General features: G+C 60.3%; 1 protein-coding gene across 6 annotated transcripts in view; it reads right to left on the bottom strand.

The window, feature by feature from the left end:
- Window positions 1-21,350, bottom strand: part of DAGLA (diacylglycerol lipase alpha) — a 62,500-nt gene that overhangs the window by 39,829 nt on the left and 1,321 nt on the right. The gene's annotated exons all lie outside the window — the stretch shown is intronic.

A 21,350-nucleotide genomic window follows, 5' to 3' on the forward strand; every position in this document is an offset into this window, starting at 1 on the left:
CTCAAGAGACCCCAGGCGGACCCGGGCCCCAAACCCCAGGCTGGGCTGACCCAGGAGCACAGGACATGAGGCGGCCCCGGGCCCGGCAGCGGTGAGGACCCTAGCCCTCACATGTGGCCAGAGTTTGGTTTCAGATCCCGGGCTCAGGGTGGCACCAGGATGTGAGGTGAGAAGAGGCTGGGAACAGCTCCCCAGGTGGGGCCTGGGGGTGTGAACACAGGTGAAGCCTAGTAAAAATTAAGTTCACGCATGCAGCCACCCTCCACCCTCCACCGCACGGAGTGCCCGCTACATGCCAGGGGCCACGGCAGTAAATAAAGGCCCAGGTGGGTCCAGCCCTCCCGGAGCTGACAGGCTAGAAGGAAAGAGGTTTCAAGCTAATCTTCACACACAACGGTGAAAAATTCTATGACCTGTGCTCAGAAGAGGGGTCGTGTCAGAGCCTGAGCAGGGAGGTGAGGGGCAGCTGTCTTAAGAGCTGGGAGCCGGAGCTGAGATCTGAAGGATAAGACGGAATAAGGCGGCCACAGAGAGAGGGTAGCGGGGGAACACATGGAAGAGGCCCGTGTGCAGAGCCTGGAGGACGCGGATTAAAGACCAGACTGGCCAGACGGGAGGGCCAAGCTGGAGACGCTCCTGGGGTCTCGTGAGCCAGGCTTCATCCTGGGAGCAGTGGGAAACTCCGGGCCAGGGTGGGCACGACAGGGGTGGGGAGAGGAGCAGGGCTCAGAATGAGCTTCAGCAGACAGTGGTGACAGACGGGACGGGCGCTGCCGAGGATGCCCCAGCCTGACTGCTGTGCAGCTGGACAGGCAGAGGGGCCGGCACTGCAGCAGCCCTCGGAGCCCTGAGACACCGGGCCGGCGGGCTCTGGAGCGCTTCCTGCAGTCCGGGAAGGATGGACCACGCCCTGCTTCCCCTGCTCCTGGGGGAACGCACTCCCCAGAGCTTCAGCTCGGCCCAGTCCTGCCCTCGGGTGTGCCACAGGCCAGGGTGTCGGTCCAGCAGGCACCCATTCGGGGTGGTCCCTGGGCTCTGCTCCCACACCTGAGGCCTCGCCACAACGAGCCTGAGGTTGGAGGCATTTCTCCTTCAATGTTCAACTCCTGACTCTTCCGGCCACTGGCTCTGACCACGGATACGGCCACGCGGGGTGGGGGGGGGGGGCGCGTAACTCAGGCAGAGGAGACCTCAGAGTTGATGGGAACCCCCTACAGGAGGGGAAACAGGCTCGGGAAGAGGGTGTCTCTGTCTGCTGGTCAACCACCACCCCAGCCCCACACCCCACTGAGGGGCTCCACTGCACTGATGAGCTGGCCTGTCCGTGGGGGGGTGGCTTGTAGTGCCCACCTGCCACTGGGGGGCGGGCGCACATCAGCGGGGAGGGCACTGCGGGCCGTGCTCTCGGGACGCAGTGGGCACTCAAGTCCCCTCCCAGAGACAGGGTCCCTGAGGGACCCATGTGCCTGCAGCCCGGGTGGCCAGGGGGGCTCCCCAGGATCCTGGGGCCCGCTGTCAGCGAGGAGGAAAGGGAGCGCCTGGGGAATGACTCCCCTCTTAGAGCCTCAGCGATCTCCCGTTTCCCCAGGACTCGCTTTTTAATTCCCCTGAACGCTCAAGTGCCAAGGGCCCTCGGCCTCTGCCTGGGGGACACAATCCCAGGGAAGATGCTGAAATACTGATGCCACTGAACGGCTGCCCTGGGAGGGAGATGGGCCAGGAAGGACCACTCTAGGCACAGTGTTTTAAATCAATCTGAACCAAGGCCCAAACCTAGGCCGTCAGTGACTTGCCTGTGACCCTGGAGCCTCTAAGCCTCGCTCCTCTCCAGACAATGGAGACGGGAACAGTGGCTGCCTCCTGGGCCGCTGGGGGACAGGAGACGACTTGGTGAAGGGCCTGCCCTGCAGATCCTCATTCTGCCTCCTCCCCGTGACCCTCATCTGCTCTCTGCCAACTTCCTAGGAATGTGAGGAGAACAAACAAGACAGAGCGGAGGCTTCTTAGAAGGAAAGCACTATAAAAAGCCTCACAACGAGATTACTTCCCCTTAAGACAGAGCCCTGGGCTTCGACATCCCCCCCCCACATCCCCCCGTGGGGCCCCATCAGGATTCTCCCAGCGTCCCTTCTCCTCCTGGCTCACACCTGCACAATCGGGAGACCAGAGGCAGAGCACAGGCCCACCGGGAGACACGTCCCCGCCCCAGCATCTCCCCTACCAGAGGCAGGGGGCTAAAGGGGGCCTGGACAGCGGGCAGGCTGGTTTCTAGGCCCCGTGGCCCGCTCTGTGCGGCCCTTCCACCACCCTCAGCGCCTGGCCTCCTCTCAACTCTTCTGGGCCTTGGGAGGACACATGAGATCACGTCTGGGAAGGGCTCAGAGTTCCTCAGAGAAAAAAAGGCCAGAGGGATCCCAGGTGGGATGAATTATGTATCGATGTGCTCATTTATTAGCACTTTGGTTTCAGTCGGGGGCAGAGGGGGGGACGCATGGGGCTCGCTGTCAGAGAATCCAGGCTTGGTATGGGCTCGGCTGCTACGAACTGTGGGCCAGGTGCAACCTCTCGGAGCCCCGCTTCCTGTAAAAGGGGCTCGAGCACAGGGTATGTTAAGGAGCCTCCTTCTGGATGAAAGGCCTGACCATGGGGCTGTTTAAAATGACTCCCGAGCTTGCAGACTCTGTGTCTGTCCCCAAGCGGGCACCCACCCCTGACCAGCAGCAGGAGAGAGGGCTGGGCAGGGCCTGGCGGCCACTGTGACTTAGAAGGAGACTCCCCTCTTCCATGTCAGCCTTGCTCCCCAGGTAAGAGGTGGTGGTGGAGGGACCAGGCTGCCTCCCCAGCCCCAGCACACAGCCGGCCCCCCAAGGGCCAGCATGGGTGACTTGCAGCTGCGCCCACCTGCGAAGGCTGTCCCCAAGCCTGAGCGAGGACGCTCTCCTGGCTCCCCTTTGTGTACGGAGCTCTTTGCCCATGGTGGGTACAGTACAGCCTCTTGGCGACAGCCTGCTATTCCTCACCGCTTGTCTGACAGCTACCAAGTGGTGGAGTGACCACAGGCCACAGCAGTGGGCTTGCTAAAGGCCACAGTGCAAAGCAAGGTGGGCACCCTGCAGTGAGGCGAGATTCCTCATTCTCCCAGGACCGGAGCCACAGGCAAGACTGCAGGGAGGGAGGTGGCGGCTCCCTGCCCAGCTAATGCAGGCGTCTCCCTGGGGTCCCAGCTCCGGGGAAGAAAGGGCTCCCTCTCCCCTGGGACACCAGGCCCTCCCAGCCTCTGTTTACCTGATCTGTTTCCCTTGGCCCCGAGGACCAGGCCCCTGGCCTCAGGGAGCCGCCAGCACATTCGGGGTCAGTGAAAGCCACTCTCAGGAGGGCAGGCGGAGGGGAGGGCCCAGGGCCAGGGAAGTTCCTGGGGCTGATTCTTCTGAAAGGGGGTGAGGGCAGGCCAGGGATTGGTTGAATCCAGGCAGGCTCTCCTCGCTGGGAGGAAGGGCAGGGGCCGTGGACAGGCGCAGCAACCCCAGGAAAGGAAGGGGCAGAAGGGTCTGGTGGAACGCTCCTGGCTTGGGCCATGTGCTCCTCTGACCCTGGCCACACAAAAGTCCCATTGATGCCACCCCTCGCCTCCACACTGGTGCCCTGACACAAGGGCTCTGGGGACCTCTCTTGCTCCTTGCTGACTGTCCAGCTGCTGCTGCGACTGCTGCCCTGGCATGCCAGGCATGCCAGGCCCAGCACTGCAAAGTCACATGCTCTGCGTGGGCGAGGCCAGGCACTGCTGGGGCAGCATCGTGGACTGCAGGGTGTGGCGCTTATGGGCAGTGCAGCCCTTCTCAGTTATGCAAAAAGGCTGGAAGCCCAGAAGCAGCGGACCACTTGCCTGCCACCCCCATCCAGCCCCACCCATCTTCCTGGAGGACGAACCCTTGGGCAAACAGTCAGCCAGGTGCTGGCGGCGCAGCAAAAGCAGGGCTGGGAAAAGCAAATACTGTGGGTCACCCCCACCCCGCCCTGCACACCGAGACTTCTCTAGGGGACAGGGTACCCAGGTAACCCCGCAGGAGGCGTGCAAGGGGAGGGTCAGGCTGACCTGGGCCTGGAGCTTGGCCACATCCTGGCTGGGTGACTCTGAACAAGTCTCAGGACCTTGGGGTGATGCCCACGTGCACCGCTCTCGTGAGGGTTAAATGGGAGGAGGCCCGCGTGGGAGCACTTAGTGCAGTTTGGCATAGACTAGGGTCTCGATTCATGGGGGCTCTGTCCAGTGCCACATGGATGTGGGGTGAAGCTGGGACAGGTCACAGAACGAGGGGCAGCACCGTGGAAGTCTGCACCACACCCTCCGAGGGCATGCTCATTCATCGCCTCCTGGCCTCAGCCCCTGGGGGAGACTTCTAACCTATGGGTCAACCAGCAGGGGCTGCTTCACCAGCAGGGGATGCTCCACCAGCAGGGGCTGCTCCTGCTGGTCCCAAACTCAGGGCAGCCAGGGCAGCCAGGGCAGCCAGGGCAGTCAGGGCAGCCAGGGCAGCCAGGGCAGTCAGGGCAGTCAGATCCCGGAACTCCCTCCAGCTGCTTAGGGCCCCACTGGCCCCCATGCAGGGCTCCTGCTTCAGGCTGGCCCTGCCCCACAAGCAGCCAGAGGGGCACTGTCTGCCCCTCCTGGCAGACCCCACCCTGGGGTTGAACGGCTCACGCTGATGAAGTAGCTTGGCCTTTATCTGCTCTACCACTCGCCACAGTCGAGCGCTCTGCAGGGTCTGAGCTCTTCATGCCTCCGTGCCTTTGCACAGGCCCTTCTCGCTGCACAGGATGCCTTTTCTAATCCTATTCTCCTGGGAACTCCTCAGCCCGTCAGGGCTTAGCCTAAACACCACCTCCTCAGTGAAGCCCATGGAAGCCTGCCAACCCCGAGGCAGACCTGATCAGCGCCCCTCCATTTCCGCCCTGGGTACCCTGGTTCCCCACCAGGCTGGGAGCTCCTAGAGGGTGGGGCTGCACCTTCTGCCTGTGTCCGTGGCACCCAGACAGTGCCTGGTGCCTAACAGCTGCTCAAGAAAAGTCAAACCAGGCCCAGGCCCTTGTTCTTCTGAGATCACGCTGCTGGCCTGTTTGGCCAAAGAGACTTAAGACGGAGTGTGGGAACCTGGGCAAGACGGCTTCCCTGACGAGGCAGATGGGGGCTCGAGGTTTCCCCTCCCTTGGACACTGTCCACGCTCTGAGCACCAAGCTTCACCACAGTCAGAGGCGGCTTCGGGGGCTGCAGGCTGCCTCTCCACCTCCAAAAGCAGAAAGCAGAGTTAACAGGAGGGTGAGCGCAGGGAAGTGCAGCCGGAACTGCAGGGAGAGAGGGAGTTGTGGCTGCCATCTGCTGTGAACAAGATGTTTGGAGAACACGCACTCCTCAGCTCTGAGGTCTCCCAGCCAACTCGCGGAGGGCGGGCCGCCCCTCTGCAGATGGGAGTCGGTGGCTCAGCCACGCCTGACCGGGGACAGGACCCCTCCCGCCTGCCCAGACCCTCCAGCTGCCCCTGTCTGACCTCCTGCTTCTCAAGCAGACTGGGGGCCTGGATGCCAGCCCAGGGCATGGGCCACACCATCCCTTCCAGGGAGCCCCTTGCAGGCTCTGGGGAGCCAACTCCACCACAATAATAACATCTCAAACGTAATGATAATAAGGGTGACAATACCAACTACTATTTAGCGAGAGCCCAACGACCTGTCAGAGGTCTTGTACTGGAAGCTTGTGGCCATTATCTCACTTTAGCCCATCACCCCAGGGAGGAGGGAGGAGACATGGAGAGTCCAAGAGAGGACCTTTGCCCTGCTCCACGGTGCGGGCGCACCTGGCCACCTAGGCGCATCAGGAGAAGGTCCTCGGGCCCTCCCTCAGTCTCTAAGCTGGGGGCTCAGTGAACAACAGGAGAACATCTGGGTGGGAAGGAACCTTCTGGGCCACTGAGTCACACATGCTCATTTCAGGGAGGAGAGTGAGGGCTAAGGATGCAGAGACCTGCCCCAGGCCACACCAAGGTCAGCAGCAGGTCGGGGGCAGAACATGACCCCTGGCCTGCAACCCAGCTCCCGGGGCCTCCGCAGCCTCCTGTGCAGGGCTGCCCTCTGGTCTTTAAAGAAAGCTGCCCTTGGAGGGCTGAGGTGTGCTGGCCCTGTCTCGAGGGCCCAACCCAGTTCAGGCCAGGCCTCCCTCGTGCCCTGCCTGCTCGGGCTGCTGTGAAGCAGCCTCCATGCCCGACAGCAGCAGGGGGCTGAGCTGAGAGCCGGGGAGGGAGAGCCCTGCCCTCGTGGCTGTGCCTGCAGCCCCACTGTTCTGGAGGCTGGGCCCGCAAACCCCATTCGTTCCCCGGGCCACCCTGCCCTCAGCCTGCTCACAGAGGGACTAGTGTGGCCAACAAGGCTGGACATGCTGGCCAGGGGGCTAGGCAGCCCGCTCATCAGAGACACTGGAGCTCCCCGCCGGCACCCAGCCAACAAAAACCGCTGCATCTCTCACCAGACCAGGAGGGTGGGTAGGGGGCTGAGAAGCCTGCCCACCTAGACTGAACTGTGCCAGGGTCCTGAATGTCGCCCAGGGACCTCAGCCCTGGCAGCCTGGCCCCCAGGGCGGTGGGGGGCTGCCGGCCCTTGCCATTCCAGCCTGGAGAGGTCAGGGGGCGACTCCCCCTCGCGTCGGCAAGGGGAAGGCAGGCGCTCTGGGGCAATCACCCAGAACGGTGCATCCCATCCCACCCCCAGCCCGGCTTGCCCCACGCGGCCCTGCTGCTGCCGCCCCCACAGGCCTGCTCTCCAGCCGCGCTCCACACTCTGTCTGCTCGGTCCTCCCCAGGCCCCCCCACGCCGTAACTGCGACACCTTCGTCCCGCGGCCTGCTCTCTGGAGGGCGGCACAGGCCGCTGGCAGCCCGGGGGGCCGAAGCCGTGCTCCGGGGCATCTGTGGGCCCGGAAATTGCGCACAGGCCTGTGTGAATTCTTCTGGAGGGGAGCCGACAATTTTCACCCTTTCTCCAAGGGTCCTTGGCCCCTGGGCTGGGTCACTGTGCCGGCCCCGCTTCCTGCCTCTCAGTACCCCCAGCGGGCCGCCCTGTCTGTGAAACGCCTGGGGATCGAGGGAATCAATGGCTTCTCTGTTCTTTGGAGGGAAGGCATTTCATCACCCTTGGGGGACTCTTTCAGGGAGGCAGGGAGCGGCCAGGCCCGCTCTTTGGGCTCAGGACCCTCCATGCCTCACGGCTCCCCCCGTGTTGGGAAGTGGGGTCACTACGCATGATGGAGGTGTGGGGTTGGGGGGGAGGGGCGGGGGGCGTGCCGTGGGGCAGGAGGGAGGCCTGAGGGCTCTGTGGAGGGAACTGCCCCCCTCCCCCCGGCCCCCCCTCCCCCGGTTCCCGGGACTCCCTTTGTGTGAGCCGCTCTCGCTACCCAGACACCTTCACGAACAGCTCCTGCCTGGGCAGAGGCACAGCCAGGCCGGGGCGAGTGAGTCAGCCAGGGAAATCCCGGCACCCGCACCCACCGCTGGGTGACAGTGCCGCTGACACCTCCGGAGCGGGGTGCCCAGCCCCTCCCGGCAGAGGGCGAGAGAACGCCCCCATTTCCTGCTCCCTGAGAGGGGAGCCTGGCTGCGGGGCAGGGAGGAGTCAGGGCTCAGAGGAGCCCTACAAGTGAGGGCTCAGGCCCTAGGCCTTGCCCTGTGGCCTCTTCGGGGCTCTGGTCCCTTATGCTTGACGCAGCAGTGGGGAAGGGGGTGGGAGCACGGTCGCCAAGGCCACTGTCAGCTCCGGCCCCGTGCCTGTCTTCTCCCCAGCCACTGGGCATCCTGCCTCCCAGGGTCTCAGTGCCTCTAGGCCTTCACGGGCCCACCTCGTTCCTGTGGGGCCCTGGCTAGTCTCCTGCCTGGGCACCTCCACTAAAGGCTGCCCTGAACCCCAGAAAGGGCAGGGTCAAGGCTCTGCCCAAGAGGAGGGAGGCGGGGCCGAGAGGAGAGCAAGGCCAGGAGAGGAGCAGCCTGAAAGGGTAAAGACAGAGAGGACAGGCACAAAGCCTGCTCCCTGCAGGACACCCCATCCCTCAAGAAACCCGGCCAGGTCCCCACAAACCCGCCAGACCGGTTGGCGTCTGGCATTAGTGGTCACCTCACTGCTTCCGGCTGCCTGAGTGTGCAGGGGGCCTGGTGGGCAAGGTCCTGCCGGGCCGGTGCCTCACTGTTGAATGCCACCTACTCCATTACTCCCATCCCTTCCAGCCTGACACCTGCCCAGGTAGGACCACCTTCTGGGCATAGGTAAGGGGAGGGTGATGTTCTGAGTCCGCCCCACCCACTGCCTCAGGTGGGCTCCGAGACCAGGGTGGGGAAGCAGACCCGCCCAGCCGAGGCTTCAGATGCGCTCAACAGGATCTGAAGAAGGAGCCTCTGGGGACTTCCCTGGTGGCGCAGTGGTTAAGAATCTGCCTGCCAATGCAGGGGACGTGGATTCGAGCCCTGGTCCAGGAAGATCCCACACGCCGCGGAGCAACTGAGCCCGTGCACCACAATTACTGAGCCTGCGCTCTAGAGCCCGTGAGCCACAACTACTGAGCCCATGTGCCACAACTACTGAAGCCCATGCGCCTAGAGCCCGTGCTCCACAACAAGAGAAGCCACCGCAACGAAGAGTAGCCCCCGCTCACCACAACTAGAGAAAGCCCGTGCGCAGCAACGAAGACCCAATGCAGCCAAAATTAAATTAAAAAAAGAAGGAGCCTCTGGGGCTATGAACGCGAAGATGACAAGCCCCAACCTTGAGGCACTCACAGTGCAGAATGAGGAGGAAATCCACACACAGGTCAGTGAGTACAAGGCTCTGATGCCAGGGACCCCACAGCAAGGTCAGCTGCTTAGCCCAAGGCAGACAGAGAAGGCTTCCAGGAGGGTGCTCACAGCTGAGCAGGAGTTCACCACCAGGCAGAAAGAGGGGCGAAACCAGGCTCACTCTTTCCGCCACCTCCCCCTGCCCCCCCCCCCCCCGCACACAGAAGCCTCCCAGAAACCCCGGGGGCCAATGCACCTTGTGCAGGGGCTGGGCCCCAGCCAGCACAGAGCCTGTCTCCCTCTCCTCTGCCCTGGAAGCGCTCTGTGCTGAGCACCGCCGTTAGCTCCCAACTCCTGCCTCTAGGCTGCTGCCAGGCAGGGGAGTTGGTGGTTGGAGAGACCCAGAAACCCACCCATTTCTTTGAAAGAACATTGAAAAGATGTAACCACAAATCCCATGAGTTTACTGAAATGTCTTTAAAACAAATGGCTTGAATGGATTTCTCCCACCCCTTCTCTCCACTGAGCCACTCATTGGAAAACAGCAGCTCAAAGGGCCACACTCGGGGCTGCTGGGGCCTGATGGAAACTGGGTCTCAGCTGCAAAGCCAGGCAAGAGGCACTGGGATAAAGGCAGCTTCGGTCAGGAGAAGATGAAAAATGACACACGGGAGGCCACTATATCAGATCCAGGAACGCTCAGATGCCCTCAAGCCCTCTACTATTGGTGGCTTTCTCAGCACCATGGGTCTCCCTTCTTCCTGCTCCTCCCTTTGTCTCTTGCGTTGAGGGCCCCGCCCTGAGCAGCTGCTTTTGCACACACTCTTACTGGGCAGCTGGAACGGACAGGTGGGGTCTTCCTGGACAACACAAATTGCTTAGAAAATCAGGCAAAGGAGCAGGAGTGGGAAGGCATGTGACTCACCAGAGAGGAGAGCTGGAAGGGCCCGGGGGACATCAGAGTTCAAGACTCCCTGACTCTTAGCGATGAAGACTCTTAAGCCCAGAGAGGTGCGCTGATGTGCCCAAGGTCACACAGCTATGGGTCCTTGTCCTCTCGTTGGCTGCATTCCAAGCGTCATTCATTCAACCATTACTTCTCAAGCACATTCTATGTGCCTAGATTCTGGAACGTAGGCTTAGGCTCCTAGGCGATGCCCTGATGAAAACTGAACTCTGCCCCAGAGGCTTGCAAGCCGGGGGGGGGCTCCCATCCCTCGGCTCTCCCCTGCCCACTCGTTCCTCTTGTGTAAAGAGGAGGACGTGCCCCGCCATCACCAGGGAAGACTCAAAGCAGAGAGGAAGTGAAAAAGTGGGAGAAACAGCAGGAAGGACTGTGGAACACTGGGCACAGCCTGGAAAGGAGGGACCAAGGTGAAGGATACCCCAGCGGGGGTAAGTCGAGCAAGAGAAACACTGTCCTGCGAGTCTGGGGCTGCCACTGGCACCTGTGTCCTGAGGACCCTGGACCAGACATGCTTATCTATACCTACTTTTTCCTTCTTATCACAAAGTACATGTTCTCCACAGAAAACAGAAACCAAAAAAAGAGAAAGAGAAAGGGAAAGAAAATAGAAATCATCCATGATCCCTCTAGGAAAATTATTAACTATTAACATCTGTCTAGCTTTTTTTCCCCTGTTCAAATATGGGATCATTCCGTACCTACTGCTTTTTTTCACTGAGCTAGAGAAGGTGAACATTTCTCCTCATTTAACATTTTTCCAGCCCTACCTTCCCTCATTATTGTGGAGCAGTCCATGCCCATGGAGTATGTGAGTTTATTCAACCAGTTCCCTACTGGTGGCCCTTAGGCTGTTTCCCTCTTCTCCCTGTGAGAAAAGCCCCACAGCTGGGCCCCAGGATGAGTGGCTCCAGGCCCCCATGGGGTGGTGCTGGAGCCCGGGGCTCCTGTCTCTCTCTAGGGTTCATTCTCCCCCAGCAGAGGCGGGGCCTTGTGCAGAACGTGGGGAGAGGGGTAGGGATGGGGGTCCTGCCCTTCTCCACAGCTCTCAGACAGTCAGTGATTTCCAGTGACTCTCAAACTTGAATCGGCAGGGAGGAGATGGGAAATGCAGGTTTCCAGGCCCTACCAGACATTCTGAAGCTGTTGGTCCAAGGTAGGGCCCAGGAGCCTGTGTCTGAGCAAGCCCCGTCATGGCCAACCCCAGGAGATTCTGAACCTCCCTGCACTCAGAGAAGCCCTGCTCTCGAGGATGAAGCCCACCAATGCTCCTCCTACCTGAGCAAGCAGAGGCAGCACCTCGGAGCTGGTTAAACTGCAGAGTCCTGGGCCCCACTCCAGAGATGCGGATTCAGTGGAGGGAGGAAGGGGCGCCTTGAGATTCTGCTTTTCGAACCTGTTTCCAGGTGCTGCGGCTGGCTCATGGGCCACACTCAGGAGCGCTCAGCTAAGCCCGTGTGGGTGCCCCGTGTGGGTGCCGGCGACGGGCACTGTGCCTGGAGGGGCGATCACAGCTGGCACGTAGCAAGCACTTCCTAGGGGTCGAACGCTGTGCCCTGGCTGCTCAAGGTGTGCTCCGGGAGCCACGTCCTGAGGAGCAGATCTGGGGTCCCATCCAGCCTCCACGGGCATCTGCATTGGCAAGCTCTGGGGATCTGTGTGCCATTAAAGCAGCACTTTTTAATTTTTTTCGGCAGCGCCTCGAGGCTTGCAGGATCTTAGTTCCCTGGCCAGGGATCGAACCCATGCCCCCTGAAGTGGAAGCTCAGAGTCCTAACCACTGGACCGCCGGGGGAGTCCCTAAAGCAGCACTTTGCTGAGACCTTAACCCCATCCTAACACTCCTCAGACGCAGGTCAATTATTCCCCTGATTTTCCAGCTGAGATTCTGCAGCTGCGAGGTTAACTGACTTGGTTAAGGTCTCACAAGTGCCGCCCGCAGGAGCTGCAACTAGAAGCGGTACGGTCCAGCTCCAGAGCCCCTCACCCCAAATCACGACACCCCCTGCGGGTTCCTGTTCAAGCCCCACAACCACTGTGAGAGGTTGCCTCCGACTCTGCACTTTACAGATGAGACCTCGGAGACGGCGGGGGTGGGGGGGCGGGGGGAGTCAGACCAACCGCTCCCCGGGAAACGGCGGGCCGGGGCGGGGGCGCGGGCCTCCCTGTCTGCTGCGTCTAGGCCTGCGTTCCTCCCTCCCGGCCCACTCGCTCTGCGGCCGAGGCCGGGGTAGGGGTTCCGCCTCCTAAGCCCGCAGGCTCTGCGGACACAGCCGGGGGCAGGAAGTGGGAACCGGGGCGGAGCAACCAGGAGTTCAGTTTGGTCTGAGGACATTCTTTCTTCGCAGCCAGACTCAGCTCCGTGGGCCTTTTGAAAGGCGGCAGAGAATAGCCGTGCTCAGCCCAGCGAGGCCGGCCCCTTTCAACCTTCCACTTGCGCCGTTTCCAAGTACAACTCCAGAGGGCTCCTATAATTTATACGTCCCAGGATGCACTGCTCCAGCTGCTTTATGATGGGCGCTCGTTACACCATCAAGGTTAAAGTACTGAGCAGGTGGTGGGCTGGGCGCCCGGCTTAGTTACCGCCGCCGGAAGCCTGCTGAATGGGGCTCACCCGGGGTGGGGGTGGGGGTCAGGCTCTCTGAAGGGCCCAAGAAATGGAGAAGGCGGCCCCAGAGCACGGGGGCCCTCTGTTAGCCGTTTATTAAACTGCACGGTAGAGTGCGGCAAGGAGGACAATCTCCAGCAGCTCAGCACCGCTGGCAGGGGGCATGGGGGTGAGAGGAAGCCTCCTGTGCTGCCTGCCAGGGCCTGCCAGGGCGGCGAGGTGCAGGGTCTGAGCCACAGACGGGCCCACACACAGGCAATGGCGAAGGAGTGGGCAGGCTTGTCTTCTCAGCAACAGGGTGGCCATAGGGGGCCTTCCTCTTGTAGGAACCTGTCTGTCCTTCCTGTGGTTCACGGGGTCCCCGAACCTGATGCAAGATGGGGGAGCAAGAAGGAACACCCTGAGAGCAGGGGCCAGACAAACAGGGGTCCGAGGCCCAGCCGGCCAGCTGCAGGTACACGGCCTCTAGCAGGTCCCTTCAGTTCTCCAGGGAAGCTGAGATCCTCAACCTGTCCCTCAGCGGTCAAACACACGTGCCTCCCTCCCAGGGCAGTGCCCCAGCACAGAGCACGGTGAGCGCCCACCGCACGAGAGCGGTCGCTATCCTTCGCATTAAATGAGTTACGGCACATAGAGCACTTAGGAAGGTGCCTGGCAGAGAGGACTCGCTTTGCTATTGTTGCTGTTGTTCCATTTGTCTGTTTATGTGTCAGTCCTTGACCTGGGAACTCTCTGAGGAAGCGGTGGTAACTTTTCTTATTCCCAGCTCCAGGCACAGAGTTAAGCGTGCAGTAGCTGCTGGACAAGTGTCCCTGAGAACGGGTGGACGGGAGTTTACAAGTGGCAGGACTATTCCCTGCTCCGCAATCTGGCCCCAGTCCCAGGGACGGTGTCGGCGGAAGACCAAGTTCTCTCAAAGGTATGAGGCTGAAACCACCTCTTGAGAAAAATTCCTTGGCTTCCCAGGAGGAAAGAGACTCCAGATGCGGCTGGTTTTTCTGGCTCCGGGACACTGGGGTTGACTCTGGCCTTCTCCTTCCACACGTCTCTGGAACCGAGGAGGACAGGGAGGGTTTGCTGTCACGGGAACCTCCAGCCTCAGGTGGGGCTTTGCGGCCCTGCAGGCTGGCCTCCTTCTCCAGTCACTGCCCCAACCGACCAGCTCCCAGGGCTGGAACGGACCGGACGGGACTCTGGACTTGTCAAGGTTGCCGGTGTTCTTGGCTGTGAGGCCAAGTCATGACTGCCATGCTCGGGACGCACAAGCTCACCCACAGCTGAGGGGAGCGGGAGGGGCTGGGGGCTGCCACTTGGCACGGGGCGGGGGGGTCAGAGAGTGTCTAAGGAAAGACCTGGCTTCCCCCAAAGGCCTCAGGGGAGGAAAAGGTGGACCAAAAAAAAAAGGCAGCCGGATGGAAGAGGCGCCAAAGGAAGGAAACCAAACTAGGAGAGGGACCAAAGAAGGACGGGCAGCCTCAGAGAGTGCTGGGGCGGGAACAGGGTCAGTGCCAGAGGGACAGAGAGACCCTGCCAGCTCTGAGAAGTGCTAGGGGTGGTGCAAGGGTTGCCTGGCTGCAGGGCGCAGCCTCAGGAAAGGGAGGGTCCTCTCAGTTTAGCACTGCCTGCGGGGACAGAAGAGTGGACAGCAGGTAACACTGACAGTGCTCTTGGTATTGGGTGGAACTTCCAAAGAGGTAGCGTCTCATTTGATCCCGACGGCTGCCCGGCGTGCCACATCCCACTAGATCCCCCATTTTAGAGATGAGGAGGAAACCAAGGCTCTGAGAGGTTAAGTGACTTGCCCAAGTAGTAGTGGACTCGAATAGAGCTTTATGCTAAAGTCCATGTTTGCAGGCCTATGTTACACTGAACTTAAAGAGAAAGAAAATGAATCAGAGGTAGGTGATGGGAGGAACGAAAGGGCAGCATCGTCTTGGAGACTCGGCAGTCCCGAGCGGGCCAGGTGGGCAGTGCCACCTGGGAGGTAGCGCATCCAGCGAGACTGCAAAGGCCAGGACAGTGTCCTCGGCTGCTGGGCCCAGGGCTGCCGGGAGGTCCTGCAGCCGGCCTGAAGCTGCAGCAGGGCAGCTGTCCCAGGGCAGTGCAGGAGCGTGGATGAAGTGGAGCCTGATGTAATCCCCGCCTGCAGAGGGTGGAAACTTGGGAAGTGAAACCAGCTGTCACCTCACTGCAGCCCGGCCACAGATTTCCAACAGTCATGCCAGGCAGGCCTCGCCCCTACCCACAGTCTGAGGCCTCTGCCCTCCTCTCCGGGGCCCGGGGGAGCCCTGAAAGCACACGCTGCGCTCCCCATGCCCAGCTCGGCGCTGAAACGTGCTCGGAGTAAAGCTGACGAGAAAGCAGAGGGTTTCTAGCCAACGCCCTGGGAAGCCTGCCATCGAGAGGCTGACAGTCTCACCGCTTTCCGGAACAGACGCAGGCTCACCTCTTCACCAGGCTTTCCGCATATTTTGAGGGGTGAGGAGAGGTCCCGGCGGCTGCGTGGTGAACTATCCTCCTTCCTCAACAAACCCTGCCTGAAGCGACCTGGTCAGGCTGCCCAGGCGTGTGGGAGACCAGAGGGGTGGTGAGGCCCAGAACCCCAGGTGGGCCCCACGCACTTCCACACAACCCAAGGCCCCAGCGCAGGTGGGGCGGCCTCCAAGGGCCCAGGCATTGGTCAGCCAACCGGGACACCAGACTGCGGTCTGGCCCCCACTCTAGGGACCTCCTGCCCAGCTCTTGGCCCAACAGGGTCCTTGAGCAAGGCCTTCCAGCTGGCAAACCATGGAATTCGCTAGCCCATCCGGGCAACTCAGAGGGTGGGTGCAGATGCCCCGGCCCGGGACTATGCCCCGGCTTAAGCGCTCCTGGCCTTCACGCCAGCTCCTGAAGCTCTGAATCTCACACACAAGCAATTCTAACCCTTGATCAGTACAGTGTCTTTCCCATCCAGCATCACCTCTGAGCATGGGGACAGCCCATGAAGGAGAAGAGAGTATCATTGTTGCTCTTATACAAACGGGGCGACCGAGGCTCAGAAAGGCTGAGTGACTCATCTGAAGTTGCCCAGCAGAGCCAGGGGCAGAATCCAGGCCCAGCACTCTCCACTTGCCTTGCTGTCTCCCTAAAATCACCCATCCTGGGATCCCAGGAGTAGATACTCCTGGTCCGCATGGCAAAGGACGGCGCCCGACACATCAGGCCAGACAGGCAGAAGGTTTGAGGCGTTGGATAAATACACAGATATCTGATACACAGGCCGGAGCAGATGGAGAGAGGTGAGAATTACAGGAAGATCGAGACCAGCACCCTGCATCTCAAGGCCGCTGGAGTCCAGGAGGCCCTGCCCTCTACTAGCTGAGTGCCTAGAGCACATCTCTAAACCTCACCTATAAAATGGGTAATACCACCTGCCTCTCGCGTGGTCACGGGGATTAAATGAGCGAACGCATGTAAAGTGCTTAGCATGGCGCCTGGCGTGTGCGCTCAGTAAGTGCTATTTGCCATCACTGTTAGCCTTCAATGAGGACATGGATTAGCGAGGGGAACAAGCCACGAACATTTAACAACACACGCTCAGAGGGGCGCCGGCGCTCTGCCCCCTGATCACGTCAGGTAGGACAGTCCCGGGGTGCAGTGGGGCTGGAAGAAAGGCGTCACGGGTGGGGGGGGGCTGTGTGGGCCTGAAGGAGAGGCAGGGCTCACAGAACAGAGGGAGGGGTCCTGGTTTCAAACTCTGGCTTCCCACCTACTTGCTGTGTGTCCTTGGGCAGGTAACTCACCCTGTCTGAGCCTCCTGTAAGACAGGGGTAGAAGGATGGGGGGAGTAGAGGGATACCTATTACAAGGAGTAAATGGGATCTCATCTATAGTGTATGTTGTGCCAGGCTGAGTTCCCCGAATTCACAAAATGGAAACGACTGCTATCATTACTGTTATTTTGTGGCTGGGCAAAGGCTCCTGGAGACAGATGCCCTGAGGCCTCCCGACCCCCAAACCTGAGAGGGTTTGGCAAAAGCCAAGTACAGGGTGCTGTCCCTGGGGTGGGGGTGGGGGTGGGGGCCAGAGGAGCAGCCCCACCCAAGCTCACCCCACCGTGAGGCCTGCCCAGCCGGGGCAGCCATGTGTTGGGAGGTGCAGGGTAGACTGTCTATAATGAAGAGACATCAATAATAAATTAACCTCAAGTAAGTCCAGGAACATCAATCATAAATTAATTAAATGGCTCCAGGAGACGCGAGGACAAGATCAATTAGAGGCGGCATCCTGCCTCACGTTACACGGCACAGCCCACCCTCTCTGGCCCCGGCCTGCAGGCTCTGTGGCCAGGAGCATCTCCAGGTGGAGGAACTGGTTCTGAGGAGCAGCTCCCAAAACACAGGTGAAGATAAGCCCCGCTCTCCCCGCTCCCCTCCCACCCCTCTTCCCTCCCCACCCTCTCTCCCCTCCCCCTCTCCCCTCCCCCACCCCTCCCCCTCCCCGCCCTCTCTCCCCTTCCCCCCTCCTCCCCCCCCCACCCCCCAGACTCAGAGAGCTCTCAAATGCCCAGAGGGATTTTGATGAAACTTCCTAGAATAGTAACCTCCTGGGCTGAACTCAGGCAGGAGAAATTTCAAGGGGTAATTTGGTGAGAAAATGACCAAACGCCTGGAAATAAGTGCTAAGAATACTGGAACCCCCTCAGTGGGTCCTCAGGGACGAGAACAGCCTCCTTCAGGGGATCCCCAACAGCCTCCCACTCCCACTCTGGGCCTGGAACCCACCGGAGTCAAAGCAGCTGAAAGTCAAGTGTGGGAGCTGCATCGGAGGCAGGGAAGAGGCCCTGTTCCAGGCCCCGCCTCTACTGACCAAAGTGACAGACCTTGGGGCCTCCACCTCCCCTCCGCAAATCAGTAAGGGTGGCCTCTCCCCGCCCTCCCCAGGGCGGCCCCTGCCCCAGTTCAAGCCCTCCAAACCCGGCACCCGCCCGAGACGCCAGCTGGCCTCCCCACTCCTGCCCCCGGGTCCCGCCGGCACCGGCTGCCAGGCTCTCGCTCAGAACACTTTAGTGACTGCCCACGTTCACGGGCCAAACCTTCAGCCTCGCTGTCGTGGCTCTTGGGGACCCAGCTGGCCCCAACTCACGATTTCAACCTTTCCTCACTTCCGTTTCCGGTGCCCATAGTCAAGCCAGACCACAAACGGTCAGCCCCTCGCTTTCCCAGCCATATCCCCTGTTGCTGCCGTTTCCTCTACAATCACCTGGCTGGCCCAGGTTAAAGGTCACCACCACTTAAGTCTCCCCTGATCTCCTTTGACCGCCGGTAGCATCCGCCTCTTGACGTTACAGCGTAGACCTCTGTGTCCATCTCATATCTTCTCAATAGATTGTGAACGCCCGAATCTATACCGTAGAGGCGCTAGTGTGTCCACTTCATCTTCATGGCCCTCACTGACCCCAACCCTCAGTGGGTGCTCAAGAAATAACTATCGACTCAGTTGGAGTGGACATTCCCCAGGGGCCAACACATTATCTTGCATGTGCTTCTATTAACAGATAGGCCAGATTCCATCCATGCCAAGGGTAGGGTGGAGCTAATTTCTCTTTATCGAGAAAAGGGACATGACCTATGATATCTCCCCTGCTGCTAATGTATGCAGATGATGATGTAACTGCTTTTCTGTGGAAAAGATCCTGCCTGCAGGAGCAAAAACATGATGCTTGCCTCCATCATGATCTCTCCACTCGTCAGGCATGGGATTCTTACAACCACCCCTGTGGGAGGTTTTACTGTCCCCATCTTACAGATGGGGAAACTGAGGTGTAAAGAGATAGCAGGATTCAAACTCGAGTCTGACTTCAGAGTCCCAAGTCGTAAGGCCTCTGGGCTACAGTGCTCTCTTCTGACACCCGGGCGGACTGTCTCCGGCTGACTTCCCAGTGGGCTTGGGGAGGAGGTGGAAGCAGGCGTGTGTGAGTACATATGGGCGTCACAGAGCCACACCCCCAGCCTGGGCGTCCTTCTAAGGAATACTGAGAAAGCAGAAAGGTTGCTCTCGTAAGAATCACATGGAGACGTTAAACTCACCCTCCTGGAGCTGGAAGGAGACCTCCCCCTGACTCCCACAGTTCTCTCCTGCTTCGTGGGGCCCAGCAACACCCCACTGCACACACCCACTGACACCAGGCCAGCCAGACACAGGAGCCCACAAGCTCCCCCACCACCAGGCGCTCCACACCCCCTCAGCCCTCACTTCCCACAGAAACGCTTGCTTACGGGCACACGCCGCTTTGCACACGTGCAATCGCCCGGCAGCCTGCAGTGACGACAGCCCCACCCCTGCCCGTCTCCACCGTGATCCTGCAGAGGACTTGGGCACTCCTGCCCACCGCCCTCACCTGTGGCCAAACCGCTCCCCTCCACATCACCTCCCTGGACCCCCCTCAGCAGCGAGAGGACCCCACAGGGCAGGGGCTTTCCTGGATCCTCCTCGCCTACACACCCAGTGTCCTGTCCACCCAGGGAGATCCAGTCCAGCCAAAGTCGGTAGCAGAAAGGAAAAAGGAAAATCAAGATTAACAGTCTTTAGCCCTACCCGCTGAGATGTAACCACATCCCACAATGTCCTGGGCTCCACGGCTCTAAAAGATTTATCGTCCTCTGACTGCACGCTCGTTGATAGTTCCCCAGCGCCACTCACCCGGTCCACTAGAGTGTAATGTAAAGCTATTCCAGGGAGAAACTGAACTCAGATGGAACGTGGGCCAACAGGCGATTAAACCCTAAGGGGGGATCCCTTTCTGGTCCCGGAGAGAGGGACTGCGGGGAGGGTCCGGGCCTTCAGCTGTGGCCCAGGAAGCCTCTGTCCAAAGATGCCCGATTCCCTGGCACCCCTGAAGCTGAGCCGCTGGGCACCATGATGTGTGAGGTGGCTGAGGAAGGAAAGGTTGCCAGGAGCTGAGTTAAGCAACTTTTGGAGAAACACGGACAAAGAAATAGGAATAGGACTGAGGACCAGAGTTGAAAACAATCTCAGCTCCAGGCAGCCACTTGCCCTCGATGGCCACTCCTGTGTTACCAGCCCCCTGCCCCCGCTGGCATCTGCTCAAAGTCAGCAGCTGTGCAGCACGACGAGGGGTGGTGGTGACCTGGCTGGGCTCCCTGTGGCCTCAAACCCTGAGGACTCGGAAGAAAGCCCTGCTCTGCTTTTGGGAAACAGAGGCCAATTCCTCCTGTCGATGTCTCCGAGCTGCCCCGCCTGCCACCCAGCTCTGCTGTGCAGGGTCCCAGCATCCCAAGCAGATGGCAAGGGGTGGCTGCAAAGGGGTGGCTCCTGGGTCCCCAAACCAGGAGGCTGAGCCACAAGTCAGAACAAACAGGCGGAGGTGTGGTGGGTGAGCTGAGGGGATGTGAATGCGGGATATTCACATCAGGGAGGCCGGAGGCTTCCTCTTAATGGACTTGCACTAGGAGAGCTTTCCAAGCAGGAGCTCAAGTGCTGGCAACTCCTGGGGAGGCAGCCAAAGGGGCCCAGGAGCACGTGGGACAGGCCTCGGACGCCCCACGGATGACCCGGGAACAAGTAGCCGAGGAGGCGCTTGCAGCGCCAGGCAGTGTCCAGGCGGCAACCCCTGGGCAGGGGCCTGGGGGGCCGTGTCCTCTTTCTCTCTTTGTGGCTTGACACTGCAGCATGGACACAGGACAAAAACTTTCTGCCGCGGGACCAAGCTCGTGAAATGGGCTGCTGGCTAAGGCAGACACTCACATGGAATGCTGGAGAAACCGGGCCTGGGTTCACGGAATCGGGCCTTCCAGTGCAAAGCCTTCTAGCCGTGGGGTATGTAATCCAGGCTCTGCAGCCCATTATCAGGAACTAGGCCCCAGTGGCAGAAAGTAAAGCAACTGGCAGCCACCCTCAGCTTCTCCACCTGGGAAGGCCCTTCAGGCAGAAGTGGGCCCGTGTCCTGGGGAATTCCTGCTACACCTGTCTGCCCTCAGAGACCCCCTATGAGGGTGCCCATCACCCCTTCTCCTTGCCCCGTGTATCCGAGGGCATCCCCCATGGGCCCCAGCCTCCTGCCAACCAGCCTCAACCTCGCTCACAGGACCACCCAGCCCTGCATCCCTCTGGTGACTCTGACCCACTGGGCTCTCTCCAGGCCACAGCCCCCAAAACTCTGATGCAGCTTCTCCCCACCCCCATCCTCTGAACCCAGAGCTAAAGGAAATTCTCAAGAGAAAGTGCACACTTCCAAGTCTCGCTCCCACCCAGGTACCCCAGATCTGTCAGCCAAGGACACCTCCCAGCCCTGCGCGGCCACGAGCACGTCTGCAAGCCCCGGCGAAGCGCTCCCTCTTGCTCTGGCCACTCCTGCAGGATGCTACGGTTGCTGCAGCCACGCTCGGACAGTCCTCGGGAGCCCTGGGGCCTGGTTCCTGTTCGGCAGCTGACTCACAGTGTCAACAGATCCCACTTTCCCCACCAGGAGCCCTTACGCTCAGGGCCTCTAATTCCCTATGACAGGCCCTCGACCTTCCAGCTGCTTTCCTCCCCAATCACATTCCATGCCTCCATTTCCTCTGCCTCCTGCCTTGGTCTCTTTACCTGATGATAATCCCTGACCTTTGGACAGCCTTTCACAAAGGGTTTCCATGGGCACCATCTTTCATCCTCTGCGACCACCTTCTGATGTGTCTCTGAGAGATAAAGTCACCTGCTCAAGGTCACACAGGCAAGGCTGGAATTCAAGTTTTCTGGCTCCGTACGCACTGGACAACCTCTAGCTTTGAGGAACCTCAGCAGCATCTCCAAGCACCCACTTTGGCAAGTGAGCTGCCACCCCCACCCTAGTCTCCCATACCCTCAACTTGGTCTTTCTGGACTCCTAAAGGTCTTCTCCAGGCCCAGCCTCATTTATTCTTCTACCCCCAAGAGAGCCACAAAGACCTAACAAAGTCCCCCACATCCTAAGACTTCTCTGGGGGTC

Source organism: Globicephala melas, chromosome 8, assembly GCF_963455315.2.
Source record: "Globicephala melas chromosome 8, mGloMel1.2, whole genome shotgun sequence".
In the NCBI taxonomy this organism is placed as follows: Eukaryota; Metazoa; Chordata; class Mammalia; order Artiodactyla; family Delphinidae; genus Globicephala; species Globicephala melas.